Raw genomic sequence first — 19,722 nt, 5'->3', positions numbered from 1 at the left:
GGAAAGGTGTTTGGTGTTAACAGTTAGAGAGAGACGAATCCGGTTTTCTATGGAGCGAGATAAGCACGATGAGGAATGTCGTTTAAAAGTACATAGAGGGTTTAAACCGACATATTGATGTATTACAGGAGGATAAGACGGCAGCTGCTAGCTCTTTGCAAGCTACCGCTACAATTCATTTAATGCTAAACACTTTAATTGATGAGTAGGAGTTTCTATTTCAAAGCCTGCCAGAAAATCTTCACTCGTTAGGGAGAATTAAAACATGTTCAGAGTGGATTCAACAGGTGTCTAAGGGGAAATATTCAAGGTTTACTTCCATACGTTTGAAACGCTGCAGTAGTTTTGTGTTTTACCACGGTGTTTTGGTTCAGTTTATGCGGATGCCTCTAATGAGTATAAAAGCATAGCCACCATCTGTTTTAAATGTGCAAGATTTCTCATCCGCTGGAAGTCTCCATGGCTCCCTAGTTAAAACATCACAGGGTAACTGTTAAGGATGTCACATTTGTTCTGGAGAAATGTTTGTGATTTTCATCCAGTGCCAAAGCTTTCAGAGACCACCACTGTGAGAAAGCATTTGCATATCTCTTCATTTGACACATTTAATTTGAGCTCAGTTATCTCACTCGAGCAAAATGAAACCTAGACCTCTTTTTTTTTCCCGATCGTAGGCATAATGGGTTATGAGCAGGACCAAGAGTGAAGGTGAGGACCTCATGCAAATATGAGACTCATAAACACACAACAGCAATTACTGTTTGCATCTTTTGTAACGGTATCTGTCGTGTGTGTGTGTGTGTGTGTAATGACTAATTCCTTAATTTTTTTCTTATGCGTTTGTCATAGTTGATTGCGTATCTATCTTTGCCAGCGCCCAAATTAGATTCCTGCGTCTGCCTTCAAAATCAATTAATGTTGTCCTGAAACTTTGGAAAATGAGGAAAAACAGACATCAAAGTCAAGTGTTAGACATGGTGATGGATTTTCTAGAATAAAAGTGGAAGTTAAATTGATGCCCAGCGTGAAAGCATGAACAATTAACACTTTGATTTAATTATATTTTCATCTTTTAAACGAATGTTTCATTTCAGAGGAGATCAATTATTTCTCTAATGAATCTTTAGAGAAGCTTAAAAATAGTAAAGTGTTACATTTTGATGTAATAACTTGTCGTGCTTGTAATAACTTGTTGTGACTGTCAATCATAGAAGCACACTGAAGAAGAGACCAGAGACTTTTAATTATTTTAAATATATATATATATATAATTTATTTATATTGTATATTATAGTGCTGTAATGTTAATCCACGAAAATGAAAATGAAAATCACTCACTGCTCTGGACTGCATTACTCTGTCCAGATAGAGTAATAGTTTTAACAGTCAAACCAAAAATTATCCAGACACCAGGTAAAATTTTTGATATATATATAGCAAAACTGTAATAATGTGAGAAACGTTGAAGGTGTCTGAATAAATGTAGGTTTGATTGTATATTTATTTTTTTTACATTGAAGACTATCCAGTGCTTTTTTACATTTAATTATTTGGTTTCTGTACCTTGACACCTAAAAACTAAAAAAAAAAAAAAACATTGGTGTGAAACAGGCATAATGTTGTTTGCACCTTGTGCAATGTGGAATTAGTTTACAGCTTTTTCAAGCACTTTGTGATGCATTTTGGAAACAGGAGATGAGATTGCTTCGGGGATACCGCGGCGGAGTAACCCAGTAGGTACCTTTGTGATTCTTCATAGACATAAACAGAGAGAAGTAGTTCCGGCTACGATGTTCTTCCGCAAGACGCAAGCAGTTCTGTTTATTAACCGCTAGAGCGTCAAAAGTTCCCTACCGCAGCTTTAATTGAGATTAATTAATTACACAAAAAATAACACGTTAATTAAGATTAATTAGTCACAGAGAAAAAAAATCCCGCATTTTTAATATTTTTGCACCGCGGAACGTTTCTCACTGGATGAGTTTCAGCGGACCAATTATACTGAAGCACCAACTAGCGTTCGCATATCACCGCAGCACATGATTGAACCTCAAGTATCACCTCAACGCAAAACATATAGCAGCTAGCGTGGACTTTACACTTTATGTTGAACTATGTATTATTTTGTTTGTGCAACTGGCAGTTTATGTTGAACTCTTTATTGTTTTGGCCAAGGTTGTTGAGAGTTAGACTTGAGTATGTTATGGCCTCTGAAGCAACAGAGAGATGTTTTCTAATAGTCAGTGTTTCCAATGTTATGAATGTAATTGACAGTATTGTGTTATACTTAAAAAAAAACACTTTACAGAAGGTTCCAGCACCTATAAGCTACCTGAATTTCTGAAATTTACTATTTCTAAATTGTTTCTAAATATGCTATTGCTACACTTAATGGCAAAAATTGCACTGGTCTGCTAGACTTGGTTGAACAAAAATAAACAATATTTTGTTGCTTAAGCTTATGTATTCAGTCATTATTCAATGGTATACTATAAATCCATGTGAACAAAAAAAATACTTCTCACTGTTCTCAGGTCAAATATTTATTTCCGATTAAAATGCGATTAATTTCGATTAATTAATTACAAAGCCTCTAATTAATTAGATTATTTTTTTCATTGAGTCCCGGCCCTAATATATATATATATATATATATATATTAATTTTGTATATATATATATATATATACAAAATTATTATTACAACACTTCTGGAAAACGTTACTTGGTTGCATCTCAAAGAAAGAGGGATAATTAATTTTGATCGATTTTGTCTTTGTGTTATCCAAAACTCTGTATGATAACCCGGATGCCTGAACAGAATCACCAGCTCAACATGTCCACAGCGAATTCATGACATGGAAGCAGTAGTCTTCTGATTCATTTGTGAAATTATGTATTCATGGGTTTCTCTTCTGAAATGGCATTTTCCAAACAGAAAGCAGCACCCTGTCAGCCTTGAGTGCTTTGTGGAATTGTTTAATTGGTTTGCGCTTTCGTTCAATTGATTGCAGGATTTCAGGGAGAGTGTTGTGATGCAGGCTAAAAGCCTTAGGACAGTGTGGAGAGATGAATTGTGGGACATAAAAGAAAAGGTCAGCGGCTCTGGTGTAAAGGGCACCACTCACTGTGTATTAGAATGGAATAATTGACAGATATGCTTGTTAATTTGTTTTATATAAGAACACACCCTGATAATTGAAAACCGCATTGAAAAGCATGTTTGTAGTGTACTGCGTTCCTTGTTTCTTTTTCTTTTGTGTACCGTTCGGACCATTTAAATATGAGGGTAAACAACATGAACTAGACTTTCTCATGTTTTGAAGAAAATGTTAGTGGCGCTTACATTTGTACAACTCAAATTGAATTAAGGGAAGCAGAATTCAAATGAATTGAAATCCTAAGAAAAGCATTTAAGTTGCTTTTTTTATATATATATATATATATATATATATATATATATATAAAGCAAAGTTTGTTGAGACAAAACTTTAGATGAAGTGTGTGTGTGTGTGTGTGCGTGTGCGTGTGCGTGTGCATGTCTGTGTGGTAGTAGTAGTAATTGGGGAGTTCTGGGTGGTTGCTTACTGGCCCAAGTCAAAAATCCCAAGGCACTATAAAAAAAAAAAAAAAGAAAAAAAAATAAAAAAAAAAAAAGTTTATTTGCCACATGGAAGTACTTCAGCATTTTCCTAGAAGAATCTGTTCTCATTAGTGTGGGTGATGTGTGTGGAGAGGCTGCCATTATGAGTGAATGTCCAAACTTCAGCAAAAATCCATTAATTGTTTGTCTACAGAATGCATGTTTAGAATTTACAAGAAAACACCAGCCTAATCCTTAAGAAAGAGCAGATAGTGAGCTTTCATCCCTGTCCTCAATTCTAATTTAGCACCTTGGCTGCAACTGGATCCTCGTAGATAATTTGCTTTTGGTTTTCTCTTTAACGGTTTCGCACAGGATGTTTGGATAGGTACAGAGGAACACATAACTAAGAGCTACCAACTGCGGTCTTCATCAAACTCTTTTGTAGTCACAGGAAATTATTATTTTTTTTTTTTATGTTTCCTCATTATTTAAACATTCACATCTGTTTTCACAATGGGTGGCACTTAAAGCTGCAGCATCCTTTATCCCTACTGATGGAATGTTCTGACTTGCCCTGAAACACGCTGCTAAAACATTCAAAAGGGGAAAATGTGTTTTAGAACTCAAAATATGTCTCCATTCAAGGAGAAGGAGATATGAGAGCAGCAATAGAGGCAAAGATTTTTCATTGAGTATTAACTTAAATTTGGTCTATTTTGGGCCAGTGTCTTCAAACCTCTCTAAATAAAAAAAAAATAAAAAAATCTATCTATCTATCTATCTATCTATCTATCTATCTATCTATCTATCTATCTATCTATCTATCTATCTATCTATCTATCAAATAAATTCTAAATAATTCCAAAAGTATATTGATTTAAATATATTGGTAAAATTATATAGACAGTATGTACAGAAAATAATTACCCCCCCCTTTAAGATAATCAAATTTTGTTGCTTCGCAGCCTGAAATTAAGACCAATACAGTTTTTGTATCCGAAGTAAGAATTTGCTCTGAGTAAATACAGCTGGGGGAGAAAAAAATTGTTTGTCTTTTTATTTCAGGCAACAAAATGTGATTATTTTAAAGGGGGGTGATTCTGTTCTATACCCACTGTAGATATAATTTTAATAACTCATTTATTTCAATATATTTTTGTAATTATTTAGAATTTATTTGATAGATAGATGGATGGATAATGGAATATAAATAATATAATATGCATAATGTAACATAAACCTGAATTATTTTTGATATAAAATAATAAATTATAAATAATGTGTGTTTGTGTGTGTGTGTGTGTGTATATATATATATATATATATATATATATATATATATATATATCACATTTATTATTTCTTTTTCTTTACACTAATACACAACAAAAATGGAAACTATATAATTATTAACCAATTATTTTTTTATTACACCATTTTTCTCGCACAGTATAAGTTTATCTTAAAAAATATATCTGCTTTTGCGAATCAAGAATGGGTACTTTGCACAGAGATTATCATGTTTGAGGGTGCTTGGGATCATAAAGTTTGTAAACCTACTTTTATATAGTTCTTGGTCCTTTTGGAGCTTGACTTGGTCATTGTGAACCATGAACTGGAAAATAAATGCATTGACTTTCTTCTCCAGTAAATAAAAAATCATGTGGATTTGGACCAGTATGGGAACAATATTTAGTTCTATATTCTTGTAAGATTTAGGCCTCTTAGATCTAGAGTCTAAATCAATAAAGATGCAGAAAATGTAGGTGCAGGCAAGAAAGAGGCCCTATAGAAATGCATTTATTCACTCCCAGAGACATGGTTTCTGTCTTCTCTATGTCTACTGATGGCTGTCTCAGTCCAGTGAGCTCAAATACTCCAGTTCCAGAACAGCAATAAGTGCCCTTATCAAGCAGTCGGTTTCTTTTCTTGTGTCTAGAATATAGGTGTTTACAGGTTATTCGCTGTGAATCTTAACAAGGACTCTTCATTAAAGTGCCCAATTCTATGTTTAGCACATATAGTAAAATAAAAGCTTTCATTTGAAAGAGATTGCGTTAGACTTTAGGTATTGTGCTGGCATTACAAACTTTAATTTGTTATTTTCTTTACTAGGCCCCATTTATATAACTGCTAGATTGGTTCTAAAGCAAGATCTAAACCAGATAGTTCAGGTCTTGTATTAATCCACTGCAAATTGTGTCAAATAAAGGCCTTGAAAATTTTAAGAACTTATTTCATTTATCTTTTTAGCATCCTGTATTTTCCCCCTTATCCCAGACTTAGACTTTCAATCTTAAAATATGTTAAGAGTTTGGTTCCAAAACGTGATGAACGCCATTTTTTAAAATCATTGATGACTGATGAATGTATTTTTAGTCCAGCGCCTGTATTTAAGATCAGTATTGACCAATTTCAGAGGCTGTCATATGTGGATCAACTTACTATTTTGTGAATTCTCATTTGTTTCAATATGAACAATTACTTTAATATTGATTCAATGGATTAATTGCATTTTGAGTATTGATTATATGTATATAAGAAAATAGTGGTTTTCATCCTGCCACTTTCTTGGTAAAGAAAACACATTTTTACTCAAATTAATAAATAAATGAAGAGTTTGGTTCCAAAATGCAATAAATCCATTTTGAATAATTTGAGTAAAAATGTGTTTTCTTTACATTTACACACACACACACACACACACACACACACACACACACACACACACACACACACACACACACACACATCTTCTATCTCCAACACAAAACTATTTTTGCCCCAATATTTTTCCCCCAAATATTAGTTTTACTTTGTTACCAAGGCAACAAGAACCTAAGATGAGGCATATGATGTGTGAGGAAATATTAAATTACATATCACTTTATTTTCACAATATTTTTATTTGTATGTAATTTGTGTGTAAAATTATGAAAAATAAGTTTTAGTGTGTATTTAGGGAGCATAAAATACTAGCTATTAAAAATTAGTCTAAGCAAGACAAAGTAGTCAGCCATTTAACATTAAACTATTGAGAGTGTAAAAATGTTTTTAAGAGGATTTATTTTCTAAAGCTCGACAGGGCCAAAAGTGCCTGTACTTGAATAAGCACCTACTATAAGTGTTGCCCATCATGATGTATTGTGTCACTAAGATGTTGTCTGCTTCATCTGAAAGGTTTATTTCTCCAGCTTGTTAGAGGATCTTTTCAGAATATAATTTATTTTGCTTTAGAACATGTGGTTCAGCTTAATGGAACGCATGTGTAATATATGGTTACGATGAAAGCTTTCTGTGCATGTGGGTGGAAGATAAACCAGTGCTGAATGGAGTTTTTGTAGCATCTATGAAGATGAGTTTCATAAAGCACAACGTCATCGGCCTCTCAGATATATCACTTTGAGAAATAATAATGAATATTATTGTTTTTTTTTTGTTTTTTTTTTTTGCAGGGCCGTGTTGTAGACTGCTGTGTTGTAAAAGGCTGCTGAATCCTGGTGTGGGCCACTTGTCATTGAAAACGTCCCCTCGGCCGACAAGCTGTCATTTACAATGCTTCGGAGATGACAAAACATGATAGCAATTTCACTCGGCCCCCCTTCCCGTATCCAAACACGCATGCATATTCAATGCCATGGAAAAAACACATTCTAATTAACATTCCCACTGACCCGAGAATAAACATTTATTTTCCCATCTTCTGCACACCTCGAAGATTTTCTGACACTGTCCTTTGATAGCTTCCGTGACTAACATTTTCCTTTCCAAAATTGTACTTCCTGCCTGTAATTTATGCATCAGATTGATGCATAATTCATTTTATATTTACCACTGTCTGATTATGAAAGTAGCCAAACAAATTCCACCATTATTGAGGTGTGCCGGCCACCCTCATTAAAAATGTATGTCTTCTTTTTTGAACAATAAAAAAAAATGTAACAACATTTTTGGCTAATGCATCAATCACAGGAGCCTGATTTTGGGCTCCCAAATATGTTTTTTATTGTGTTTTAGCATGTACATTGCATGGTTGGTTGTTCTAATTGCAACCTGATCCAAATGAAAATTTGCTGAGAACCTACCTTAAAACCTTAGGCCATCCAAGATATAGATGAGTCTGTTTCAGCACCAGTACAGATTTGGAGAAATGTAGCTTTTCATTACTTGCTCAGCAATGGATCCTCTGCAGTGAATGGGTGCTGTTAGAATGAGAGTCCAAACAGTTGATAAAAACATCACATCTATCAATTTATATTGTTTGTAAGAAAAAAATTTATTAATAAGGTGTTTTAACTTTAATCCATTGCTTCCGCCAAAATACCAGTCCATAATCCATAATAAAATGTTATTCCAAAATAACTTTTTTTTTTTTAACAATCCAAAATGTGACAACAACCTTGGGTTATGCATCAACCACATGATTTGTTTTCTGTTTAGTCCACCTGAATTATTTTAGTTTTAGTTTGTTTTATCAAATACTAAATTTTCACGTTCTGATTGACTCCTGATGGGTAAAACGGGGTCAAATATCCTGTTTCACTCAATAATTCTGAAAGTAAAATGAATGTGAACAGGAATTCAATCTGAGAAGCATTACATAGTTGGATGTTTTAATTGCAAATTGTTTTAGAATAAAGTGATTAATCTGAGGAAAACGGGGGTCAGGAACCTTACATGACCATAAAACAATCATTCTGACTACTGAAGCTGGGATGAATGAATGCAAATCCATCATGGGCAGGCTGCTTGTGTATGGAAATCCAGGAGGAAGCGTAATTACAGGCTTTATAGCCAAGGAAGGCTCTAAAATATTAAGAGGTGGGATTACAGCCTGAAACATTCAAACAGCTGCCAGCAAGCTAAAACAAAAAAACTTTAAGGGTCAAGAAGAGAAAGCCTGTGAGGGAAATAATAGGTAAATCTCCTTTTGCCGACTATTGCAATGTTAAATAAAAGTTTTAGAAACAAGAAGCCCAATCAGGAGGATTTGTGTTGAGGCACAACTTTACAGTTCATGGGGGGAGTGTGTTCAAGAGAAAGCTACTTGGTTTTGGCCATGAGTAAGGGGTAAATATAAATATTGATTGAATGTAAAAATTAATCAAGTATTAACCACACATTTTCACATTGAGCTTAGCCCTGGGTTATCATCATTTTAAACCCGCTTTTACCCTGGGTAAAGGTAAATTACATACTTTAGATGTTGGTATTATAACCTGTTTTTACCTGGGGTTAGCACTGCTTTTGTGCAGTGTGAAACATTGCTGTGTTAGAATGTAACGGCTAGATGCTTGGAAACAAACATTCAATCGCATGCCTCACAATAAAGTTTGCATTCACTTTCACAGTTTGCATTCAGTTACGGATACACTGCACATTCATTCAGGAAAAGACTATATAGGCTGCAGTCATACAAGGATGTGCGACGCTAAAGCAATTATGTAAACAGCAGGTAGCGTGCTGCATTCGTCCAGTCAGTAGCACTGACACCTCAAATAAGCAAATAAGAGTGTTTTGTTAAATAATTTTAACACTACATGAATCAAGATAAGGATTTAAATTACCCCTGGATTAGAATGACCTGGGGTTAACTATTTCATGTATAAAAAGCCATTTAGTGTACTATTGATGAAGAATATTAATGAAATTTACAGAAAGTGCTTTGTATTCTGAAGATGTCTTTCAGCACCCTGGACAGCTCCTGCTCTGTATTACCTGATCAGGTGGCATGGGTAGGATGGGGACACAAATTAAACCTGAAATCAAAAGAATTCTGTCATCATTTACTTACCTTCATGTAATTTCAAACCTGTTTGTCGAACACAAAAGGAAAAATATCTTAATGTGTTTTGTCCATACAATGAATGTCAGTAGGATCAAATGCTGTTTTAGACTTAGTTGACTTTATATTGTATGGACAAAACAGTTAATTTTATGTTCCACAGAAGAAAGAAAGCCATATAGATTTGGAACAACATAAAAGTGAGTAAATAATGACAGAATTTTAGTTTTTGGACAAAATTTTCCTTTCATTTGTTTAATTAATTGTCAGCTCAAGTAAGTGTGAAGTGTCAAAATGAGCAGAAACATTTAATTTAACAGCATTTATCCTAATAATTAGCTTTGGTTGCTATAAATTAATGTTTTCTTTGTGCATTGTGGTTTTTCAAACCAGCAGTGGCATGTAGTGGCAAGAAGTGCAAGAAACCAGCAGTTTGTTTTTTCTTTTTTTAACAAATTCATAAGTGCTTCAAACTGAAGTATAGTTTTTAATACATAATACTGTTTTTGCTAAACAGCTTCTAAAAAAGAAAAGAAAGAAAAAGAAAAGTTTTTTTATGACAGTTATATGAATTAATCTGACAGGTTATAAAAACAAAAAGCTAAATTACGCTGATTTAAGCAGCATTTTGTCTGGTTACAAGTTTTAGTGACATGATTTCAAACCTCATAGAAAATTGGAAAGAAATGCACATATAAGACCTCAGAGGTTAACAATTTTCTTTTGCAGACCATGTTCTGGGCCTGTTTTGTACCTTATTCAAGGAAAGTCCCCAGTACATATAGTACCAGGCCTGTGACCTACCCTGACTTTTATCATGGTTGCCTGGTCACCCTAAAATGAGGGTAAGTAAAATGCACAAATGAAAGGTGATGGGTGAGGGCTTAAGTGTATAGAAAATCCAGATCAAATTAAAGCAGTCATGTGTCTTAACCTTGCAATTAATAAAAAAAAAGTCTAGGCATGTTTATAATGGAGCTTGTGATTTATTGGGCCTTACAAACGTAACTCTGACCCAACAGGCCAACACAATTTGTCAGTCACTAATTCCCTTTATTGTTAAAGCCAAAAAGCTGCAGTGTGTCCATTTTCTTATATTTCAAAAAAAAGTCATAGTTTGATTTAATGTGTCATCGATCTTTGCCCAAATTAACATCATACAGCTGGTTGGTTTGCTGTGCTGCATAAATACGAGTTCCCTTTTCTGTACTAACTTCTTTCTTTTTAACTTCTGTTCTTTGGCTTTTTATTTGACTGCACTCTTGTAATTCTCTAGAGAGCAAATAATGACTCTCATATGCTGCTCCTGTACAAAACAGGTTCTTTTAGCCACTGTAGGATAAGAGAGCAATCATACTTCAACTAGGAATGTTTTCTAACCGAGAGTGCTTTAAGTAATTTAAACAATAAGGTACATAAGCCTGCTCTAGACTGCAAATAGAGTCTGTTTTGTAATAGTTATATATGTATATATAATAGAATCACTCAGTTTCCCATGAAAATGTGATTCAAACTGTCATTTTTCCATATACCCTGACAATTCCACCCTAAAGCATTTAAAAACAAGTCATTTTCACTCTTTAAATATATATCTGCCACCCCTCTTTGCTCTTCAGGTGCAAATGGCTTCTGTCTTCAAATTCACTGTTTTAAAATCGATTCAGATATTTCACCAGGCTCCAGACGCGCCCGTCCCATCTTCATTTCCGCATCTGTGTGATGCATTTAGTCTGAGAGCACGCAAATCATTTTCATTCCCCACAAAAAGCAGCGGGCGTCTTGCAGTTATTTAGCGAGATTACATGGTGTATAGATCTTTTTCAAAAACGTTTTATTTACTCGTTCGCTGTGGATGGATGAGCTCGACTGAAGGGAAATGAGCAAGAAAAATGGGTGGAATGTTACAACAGACCAAGCAAAGTTTTTTTTGTGATTTGCATATTTTGAGTGCTGGAATCGAAGGTTTTAAGGCTTCAATGCTTCCCTCACTTGAGGTTTCATGTTAGAATATGTGGCATTAACAATAATCAAATGCTGAGTGTTTGGATGTTATCAGGCCAGTATCATGCCAATCCATAGACTTGTATCAGTATCACATGCTAAAGCATTCACTCCATATGTGCATGGTAATCTGTAATGTTTAAAAGTGTGTTCAAGAGGCGAGGGAGGAACAGGGCTGGGATCATAATTGGTGAGAAACTGAAAATGTCAGTTCCGCTAGCTTAGAAATCTCAGTCTACCGTTTACAAGCTGAGCTTTTTAATTCCCTCCGGCCAGAATGCCAATTTTCTGCTATAGTAGTGCTATGTCCCAGGAATTGCTTATGTTAATAAACCCGGTGAAATAACCGCACAATTAAGCAATTTTAGTGCTTAAATTTTAATTTGGAAATGCTGCCTTTCTCTGCTTAGTCATCCGTGGCATGTACAAAAAAAACAGACATGCACATTTTTCATGTCTCATCTTTTTTCCTTGTATGTTGAGGTGAAGGGTAGGTTTGTGTTTGATTGCACAGATTACTAAAATCAGGCTGCTCTTGCTTGATTTTAGTGTTACCGGCGGCCTTTAATGGTGGAGAAACATTTGAGCAAAACAAATACTCAAAACATTCCTTCATTTATTTTATGCCTTAAAGGGATAGTTCACCTTCAGTTGCCGCTCCCTATTGACTTCTATAGTATGGAGAGAGAAAAAAACACTGTGCAAGTCAATGGAGACCAGCAATTGAAGGTAAACTATCCCTTTAAGGGAACAGTCTGTCATTTTTTATTGTGTTTCTATTATTTTGGAGAATTTTGTCCTGAACCAGTATAGCGTTTTGGTGTCAGTGACAGCGCATGGATGGCTGATATAATGTGCTTTTTTGATTTTCACAGATGTGCTCACAAGTAAAAGGTATTTCATTTCCCAGTGAATCTTTTTAATTCATTTACTCGTATTCATATAAAGCGTTTGGACCAATCAGACACACAATTGTTCATTAGATTTAACAAATAATCACAGACCCCTCACTCAGCAACTGTACCAGGACCCCACCTCACCATCCTCTGCATATCCGCCCATGTATGTTATGCGTAAGTTATGTGTTCGTGTTTAATTAATAAAACTTTTGTAAACAAATTACATGAGTTTCTGGCTCTGTCACTGCTTGTGAATAGTGTTCCTTTTACGGTCCTTTACGATAATTATTTTAATTATTTTAGGGTGACTATATGAGCCATTTTCCCAGGACGCATCCTTGCCAGGATTTCTATATTGCCTAAAACATCCAAAGTAGTTTGACCAATAACATACAGGTATGGTACATAATCAACCAATTGTGGCGTGTGAGAAGTTGAGATCTACAGAGAACGATCAAAGCAATGCAAATACACGTACATGTTAGGTGTTTGTTTGTTCATTCAACTTGAAGTGTCGCTGTGCACCGATCATTGCATGACACCAAAGTACCAAGAGAGTGATTTTAATGCATAAGGAGCCGTCTGCTCTGCTCTCTATAGCTCTTATGAATGTCATACAATGATCGATCTGAACAGCACAAACAGCCAAAATATGTTAGGCAATATAAAAATCCTGGCAAGGACATGTCCTGGGAAAATGGCTCAAATGGTCACCCTAAATTATTTGTATAAATTTCCCTCTTGAGTTAATTTGCTACATATTTGTCGATATGTCATTTGAGTCATTCACGCAACTAAATTCATTCAGAATCGAGTCGTTCACAACCAAAATGACTCGTTCTTTCATTGTTAAAGTGAAAGTGAAGTGACGTGTGGCCAAGTATGGTGACCCATACTCTGAATTTGTACTCTGCATTTAGATTCACACACAGTAGTGAACACAAACACACACACCCGGAGCAGTGGCCAGACATATTGCTGCAGTGCCCAGGGAGCATTTGGGAGTTCGGTGCCTTGCTCAAGGGTCTCACCTCAGTTGTGGTATGACCCTGTGGATGCAATATAACAAATGGCGATACACCTCTCGTTCAGTAATATTCATGTCAGCGTATTCTAGTTCACGAACATGATGTGGCAATTATGTTCACGAATGATATTCCTTGTTCTTTCATTTGTTCATGCTAGAAGTAGGTGATCACAAAGTGATTGAGAATGAATCGTTCTCTTAAATAATTCATTCAAAAACACAGATTACTGCATGATGATTGAGAGCTGCTTGATGTGACATTGAAGATGACTGATTGATAGATGTGACAGTGTGTGTACATGTGCGTCATTCTAATTGAATGATTACTGTACTTTTTAATATACCATTTTAGAATGCTGAAAATAGCTTTATAGTAAACTAATAATGCAATGCATTTCTAATGAGCTGATGTGCTATTTAAAATGTTCCGGAAGAATATAAAAGTGAGGTTTAAAATATAACTAACTGTACTTCAAGAAGTATAAATGTTTTAAATAAGTTTAAGGAAGCAATTAAAATTATACTGAAGATACTTGAAGTTGTTCAAAAATACACAGAGCATAGTTAAATAACAAGTGCATCGAAATAAGCTCAACTAAAGTGTATTTCTCTTTTACCTAATTGCAGACACAAATAATAGAAACGAAAAGAAACAAAAGTTATTTGAAAGGCCTGTCCCCTACACAAAAAGTCTAATCACAAGCCTGAATGAAGGACAAAAATTATCAGGGCTAACAGATAATCAGGACTATCCATAGATGCACTTTGGTCTTTGGGTGGATTTTCAAGCTTCTTTAGTTTGTTAAAGGTGGTGCGTGCTCCGTGCAAGCACAGCAACAAAACAGTAATTATCATTTGAAAAAGAGTCAGCCCACAGCAAATCCCTGTCAAAAGCTTTGTGCAGTACCTGGGACTGGAGCCGCTGATCAAAGGCGTATGATAGACTTCTGCTCTGTCATCATGGAACTTTCATAATCTTCTTATGATAATTCACAGAAGGGGGAAAGGAGGAATTTCAAATGGCCTTAGCACATTCAGTCAGGGTTTGTTTTATTATAGAATGAGGATGTAAATAAATAATGTAACGCGACATCATTCAAACCAAAAAGGCTCTCGAGAACTACACAAAGTCCCTTCACTTTCAGTATCAGCCGCTGACTGTAATCCTCCGTAACCACCTTGGCGTAGGAGCGATTTAGAAAATCTTTGACCTGCTCTGATGTGCCATGCACGTGTTCAATTATACACCGCCCTGCAGTTTATCATGCTGAAGTCCTCTTTTGGTTTTGACATCCACCATTTTGCAGTTCTCAGTATGCGTCTGACCGATTCAGATACAGCTGCTAACCGTGTTTGACTGAAAAGTGTGGTAATTTGCCAGTGAAAAGCCGGTAAGTGAGGGCACTCTGGGCATCTCTCCATATAAGATGAGAGGTGATTTGGAAATTAAAAACCTCAATGATTCCCAAAGTCTGCAAGTGTGTGTTTATCCCCCATCAAATGATGAGCTGACAAGAGGAGCGACGCTCAAGTTTGAATGACACAAAACACTCAACATTTTCCCTCAGTGTGGGGCAATTTGGTCCTTTTTGCACTTCTCAGACTTGCTTACAACATCAGCATATTGATCAGCTCCTCTGGTTACTATGTTGAAGGCACGTTTATTAGACTCTGGCATTTTTAAACAAATTTTTTAAGTGTTGCACTTTAGTCCTGTGTGTACATTTTAGGCCACTGCTGCAAGTCCAATGTCAAAACCAATTGTTTGTTGTCACAGTTATGTCATCTTTGCGTCCATATGGTTATAATACGGTTTGTCAGAACAGTTCACCTCTCGCCGAAGGGAATAATCAGCAAGAGAAAGCTTTGAGCGATTAGACACTTAAGTTTTGATGCATGAAGCACTACTGCCCTCTAATGGATCTAGTATGGACGTCATCAGCTATGTTAAACGCGTGTATATTGCATGTAATGTCTGAACGTCTTCGGAAATATGCAATTGCTCACAGCACAAAATCCAATGTTTTGACTAAAATTACAGCTGGGCAGATAAATATGCTTTTTCAGTAGCTCTAAATTCGCCAGAGCATCTGTACAATTGTGAAATGTTTTGTGGACTCGATCTGGTCAATGTGATCTCAGTCTATCACGTGGATAGACGATGCAATCAAAGGGAATTTGTAGTCTAAAAGTAAATAAATAAGTCACTCTCTAAATGCAATACTGTGATTATCAAATAAAAAATAAAGAAACTGAATGGTTATAAACTCTGAACTTTGATTAGACTGGAGTTTAGTGTTGATGCATTCATTTGGAGACAGATGTGAAGCCTTGTTTCATGAAACGATTCCCAATTAACCTTTTCAGTGAACAGTTTCAAAAAGTAAAAAAAAAATAATAATAAAAAATAAAACATTTTTTCTTACTGTGAAGAAAATTATTATCTGTCTAACAACTTTTTAAAAACCTATTGTGACGTAAGATTCCATGGATGTTAAAGGTTCCTCATGGAACACTGATGTCACTGAGTAGAAAAAGTTAGGGCTAAAAAATATATGGTCATTCCGAAGGACAATTAAAGTTTTCAGTCTGGTCATGCATTGTGCATCACAAACAGTCAGTCATCAACCTGTTCCTTCACCTTTCAGTCTCTCAGTCTTTATCTCTGGCTCTCTAAGTGGAACTATGTGAGTCTGATACATGAATTCACTCACAAGTCTCTTCATGTGCGACTAGTGGCCACCAGCCTGTGACCGTCAGAAGAGCTGCGCTCTGCCCTGCTGATTAGTGTGACTACAGTAATCTCTCGGGAAAATCCCATACATGAAGAAGTTACGTCAGTCTCAGTCAGTCATTCTCAGTCAGTCAGACACTAGAATATCCCAGAGAGACTTGAGGTTGGGCTCTTTTGAACTTTTGGTTCAATACCAAACCAGAAATCCTTCAGCAATTGCATAACAATGTGATAAAAAAAAAAAAATGCAGAACACCTTAGCAACCATATAACTTTTCTCATTAGAGAACTGCCCAAAATGACAGCATAGAACATAATAATAATAATAATAATAATAATAACTGAATATTAAAAGCACAGCAAAAGGCTAATATAAAATATGCAAAAAAGTTATATATTTCTGAATATAAACAGCAATGTAGAAACAGCCTTTCTCTGTGTGTGTGTGTGTGTGTGTGTTTGCAAAAAGCTTATATAAAATATGTAAATAAAGCAGCTATATTTCTAAATATACTGTAAACAGCAATGTAGAAACAGCCTCTCTCTCTGTGTGCGTGTGTGTGTGTGTGTGTGCCTTTGCAAAAGGCTTATATAAAATCTGCAAAAAAAGTAGCTACATTTCTAAATATACTGTAAACAGCAATGTAGAAACAGCCTTTCTCTCTCTCTCTCTCTCTCTCTCTCTGTGCGTGTGTGTGTGTGATGGTGAGAAAATGATGACATCATTTTAATTTTGGGGGTGAAATATTTTCTTTAATAAAAATAAATAATGCATGACTAAAGTTGACTTTAAGCTGTATTATTCCTTGGGAGAATGCTTGAGAATGTAAATACTTTAGAATTCTCACCCTAAATACTTTAACACTTCCACTGAATTGCATAAATGATACAAAACTCCATGCGGGGTTTATTCTGTGGGGCTGTGTTTCAGAAGAGAAGCTGAGAGACACCCTGCAGAGAACAGAAGGACAGCCAGAGCACCTCTTAAAGAGTCACACTTTCATGTTCTATTTGAGAGACCTTGAAAGGGCATTCCTGAAAAACATTTGCTATTTTAATATTGCTGTAGGGTTAGGTAAGTCGTGGGCAAGTTTTCATATAAGGGAAGAAAATGGATTGCATTAACACTTGCAAGTCTTAATTACATTCTACACTGTGTTACACTGTGTGTTTTACTTGTGTCAGCATTATTTGGCCCTGAAGGGATATTTGCTGTCTTTTTATTACTCTTTATGTTTAGACTGTAGGACAAGTTTTTTAGGGCTGTCATTAGGGCGGTGCGATTGGTGTGGCGGCCCGGGTCCCCGCTCCAGCTTGGGACGGCCCTGCATAATTGACATTATGTGAACTTCTTTATACAGATGGTCAGATGTTATAGATTGAATTGAAGCACCGAAAATGCATAAGACATGCCAAATACTAAATCAGTTTTCACTCAAATTGCTATGCTGATCATTTGTATCATAAAATAATGTTTTAGTTAGAAAAAAACTAGAAAGGATCAGAGTCTTCACATCTCTTCGGTTTCTCTCTGAACTTTGTAGTTCAAGTTTATTTCTTCTTTTATTTTATATGGAGGTTCTTGACTCTTATGGGATGTTTATTTAAAGGGGTGGTTGCAATATAGAGGAAGTCATTGTTTACAATACAACCGGAGCACATTCTGAGCTTGAGGTGTGTCATTTGTTTAACACTCAAGCATATCTTATGACATATGATGAGTTTCTTGCACACTTTAATTTTCCTGTGACTCCCAAGGAATTCTCTCTTGTTTTATCTGCAATTAATCCTGCTATAGTTTCTTTATTTAGAAATCTGATATCGGCTGATATGCCCATTGTCAATCTAACTGATACAGTATGTGGTCAAAAAATTTTTTTACAGACTAAGAATAACAAATCTATTCGTTCTCTGTTTTTAAAGGAGGTTGCTACCAAGCCTTGCTCTATTTCTTATTGGACTAAATTTGTTAGAAATCCTAAGTGGGAAAGTATTTGGTAACTACCACTCAAGTTTTTTTTTTTTGTTACAAACAAGATAAAAGAAATCGGTTTCAAAATAATTCATAAATTATTTCCTGTTAAACATTTTTTTTTTTCAGTAAGTTTAAGAAGGATATTGATGTTAATTGCTCTTTTAGCTCTTCGCACTTGGAAAATACCCCACATCTTTTGGCATTGTAGTCATTTTAAAAAATGATGGTATGATGTCTCTATGTTTAGCAAAGATAAGGGACTCTTTAATTTTACATTTTGAAAATGTAGTTTTTGGATATTTTGATTTAAACAAAAAAGTTTTTGTTATTAATCTATTTATTTTGTTGGATAAGTTTCACATCTATAATATGATTTCTGAAAAATTTATTAAAAAGTAACATCTGGTTGAAATTCACAGCAAGGAGTGTTATGTTTTATGAACTGAATTGTTTCGAAGTGACGTAAATACATTTTTGACTGCATCATTATTTCTTTATTATCCTGCTCTCATCCCGTGTTTGTAGTGCCACCTGCTGGCTGAGATGGTGCAGTGCAGGGTTCCACTTTGAGCCTGGTTACCTGACAAATTTGGCCTGCACTTAATGTCGAGCCCTCATAATCACAGCTCATTGTCAGGGGTAAGACCTTATGAACTCAAAATGTTTATCCAGTGCTAAACTGTAGAACATATATATCGCCAACATATGATTGATCCTAGTGTGACATTTATTCTAGATGTGCAAGATTATAGATACTTTGTTTTTTTTTATTATTGTAACATGTGACCTTATAAAAACTCTTCTGGACATTTCAGAATGTTTGTACAAAACACAAAGAGAAAAAAAAAACAAAGAGGGTATAATATCTTTTGAAATTATTATTGATTGCGTTTAAGAACTGCACTCCAGTTCTGATGATAAGAAAATCTTCCATCTCTCACCATTCAGTCTCTGCTCAGCCTGCTGTCTCCTCTGAACCTCTCACCTCTTCACGCTTGACCAGTCTGTCACCTTCTCATAGGAAGAGAAGGTTTCCTAATGCTTCTGAATAATGGGAATGTATATATTCTGAATAATGGGATGTATATATGAGGAATTTTAAAGTGTGGATAAAATGTTTAAGCTTCTGAATCAAGAACAATGTTTAAAGCAAGACCAGGGGGAGGAACCCTAACACTGAGGCATACCTTGAGTTTGTTTCCACAGTCCAGTGCCACTGTGATTAACAGAACTTAATTAAAGTCACATCAGCGTTGAAATTGTGTCAGAGCTCTTGGGCTTCTCTCATCTACTTTTTTTTTTTTTTTTTTTTTTCAGAAGTGGACCAAGCCTTGAAAAAATGCACATGTAAAATGATTTATTTATTATTAAATATATTAATTATTTTTAATACTTTATTTTTTTTTTAATTATAGTACGATTTTTAATTAACAAATTTTTTCAAAAGATTTTTATTCAACAAGTATATATTAAATTAATCAAAAGTGACAGGACAGCATTTTTTAATAGAATAAAATAGAATAGAACAGGAGCAAGGTCTTATTTGACTTTTTTTTCTTTCTTTCTTTTTTTATTTTTATTTAGCAATTTCATGAATTATGGATCAATGGTGTCAGTTTCATTCTGTAAATGCCTCACAAACCAACTTTGCTTAAAATTGTAGCTGGAAAATCACTAAAGGAAAATATTAATTTGAGGGTATCTCTGATCTCAGTG

The sequence above is a fragment of the Carassius gibelio genome, chromosome A23, assembly GCF_023724105.1.
Source record: "Carassius gibelio isolate Cgi1373 ecotype wild population from Czech Republic chromosome A23, carGib1.2-hapl.c, whole genome shotgun sequence".
Lineage (NCBI taxonomy): Eukaryota > Metazoa > Chordata > Actinopteri > Cypriniformes > Cyprinidae > Carassius > Carassius gibelio.
This window is presented reverse-complemented; position numbering follows the sequence as displayed.